Here is a 2,500-nt window from a genome sequence, read left to right on the forward strand (position 1 = left end):
TCTCCGGACAACGGCAACAGTTTATCTCACTATAACCTGCTGAAGAAATCATCAGCTGACAAGTGATGTCCCACAGAGAACTAATATATTGTGTGTAACATTAATCTTAATAGCTCTGCATACATATACATATATATATATAATCACACACAAGTGATTTTAAACATTTTATGACAACAATTAACAAATAAAGCAATCTCCTAAGTAATTAAGTTCAGCCAGCTTGGGAAGATATTTTGACAATATTCCCTGATATTCATCTCTCGAGTTTTAAGGATTCGCTAAAGAAGCACTTTCTGAAGGCCCGACGGATACCGTTGAAATGGCTGCAACGGATTAAAGAATTTGATCGTCATTATAGGTTTGTACGTATTCAATAACCTTAACCATACCTCACAATTCACAATTTGTATATCATGACTGATTCGTTGTGGTAAGTTTATTAGGAAATGATGCTTGAATATTTAGTTATAAACATAATCTTATGAAATTATGAAATTTTAATGAAACATTCAAATAATATAAACATGCCAAAGAGAATCTGAATCTAGGCTAATATGACGCATAAGCCTAAGCTTCCGTAATCTAAAGCAAGGCTACGGATAAGAGGGAGGCTGTAATTGGCTGAAATATCTCGCGCCATTCCGTGACGTCACAAAATGGCGCGAGATGTTATTGGTGTAGTAACTGACGCTTATTATCTTAGGCAAATTTGCGATATGAAGATGCTGGGTTCATCGATCGGTACGTGTTTACAATCATAAGATATTATCATCACAGGTGATGTAGTTCGCTAAATGGAGATGATAAGTTTTTGTTTATTTCCCCAGACAGCTTACTAAGCATCTGGCTGGGGAACATTGTAATTATTTTACTCGTTGACTTAAACAAAAATAAAAACGCGCATATACCCACCCACACACAAAATAATACATAAAATAATACTTTTCACTCATGAACAAAATAGATAACAATAGCCGAAGTTTGCTATACATTTCACAGGAAAAAGTAAAACGTAAGCAATTTCGACCATAAATAACTGAAACCCTATGAAAAAAGAAACACAAGATAAAAAAAAAAAAATCTCTATAACTCCTGTATAAACAAACACGTTACAGTATCTGATCCTGAATTCCCATTGCATCATAAAGTCCTTCGACAAAGGGAGGAGTTTCGAAATCCGTTTGAAAAGAGAAAGATATAACGGAAGTCTTTTTTTTTTTTTTTTAACTCTTTTTTTCTTTCAATTGGTAATCAATGTCACAACAACGCCCTCTATTGACGCCTCGTTCATTACCAAGGCTATCTTTGATGACCTCAACGTCTGTAAACTGTAAATCTTCCATATATATTTTTCTTTTATAATTTATATGAGGCGTGTTGAAATGCATATCGGGCGAAAAGAAGGAAATAAAGATTTTATTCTATAAATGTGTTTTATAGTAAGGTAACTAAAATGGATTTAACTGTTAAATCTAAATTGAGGAGTTTGATGTTAATAACTGTGCTGAATATATCTTTAGTTTGGTTTATTGTTCATTGTTTATCGTGTGTGTGTGTGTGTGTTTTTGTGTGTGTGTGTGTGTGTCGGTGTGTGTGTGTGTAAGTGTGTAAGTGTGTGTGTGTGTGTGTATGTGTGTGTGTGTGTGTGTGTCGGTGTGTGTGTGTGTAAGTGTGTAAGTGTGTGTGTGTGTGTGTGTGTGTATGAGGGACAGCCAGCTTATTAATATAAATTTGCCTCTAGATTTGCTACTCTCATCTCTCACTCTCATAATAAGATTAAATTGATTTGCATGGAATATAATGATGTTGCATTCCACACATTTCTGTTTTTTTATTCACATTTCTTATTTCAGTTCAGAGAGAGAGAGAGAGAGAGAGAGAGAGAGAGAGAGAGAGAGAGAGAGAGAGAGAGAGAAAGAGAGAGAGAGATAAGAGACCGACCGTTAAGTCACTCTCCACCTTTATACTCATATGATGTATTACTGAAGTATACAAATGCGCTAATCTGTTTCCTAATTCTGCTTACCAGATTATCTACATAACTGATCATATATGTTTTTATTCAATGAATGTCATCATCATTTCATATTCACTTTCTCTGGTGTTTCAACTTCATGTTACTTATTTTAAGCTACTCCTTTCAATACCCCCCCCCAACCCCCCGCCACACACACACATCCAGACAAATGATTCATAAACTACACCTAAGTACCTTTGTGTGTTTACTCAACGATGGTTATCAAATCCATACCTGTATCAGATTTTATCAGCAACTACGAAACAGCACGTCAGCACTTCAAGAAAGATCAAGCGATAAAATGATAAGAATGTCACAAGTCAGCAACACACGTGCAACACGTAGTGACACGTTGCGCGTTGCACTTCTCTCCGTGGTTGAAAATTATTGTCGTAGAAATCGCATCTGTTATAAGTAGAAGGTGTCTGATGACTTGGTAGTTTTTGTTGATCGGTTGTAAATGGTGTTGGATGCTAGTGG

This window comes from Penaeus japonicus, unplaced genomic scaffold, assembly GCF_977035675.1.
Source record: "Penaeus japonicus unplaced genomic scaffold, GWHDUDI00000001_assembly GWHDUDI00000005, whole genome shotgun sequence".
Taxonomy (NCBI): domain Eukaryota; kingdom Metazoa; phylum Arthropoda; class Malacostraca; order Decapoda; family Penaeidae; genus Penaeus; species Penaeus japonicus.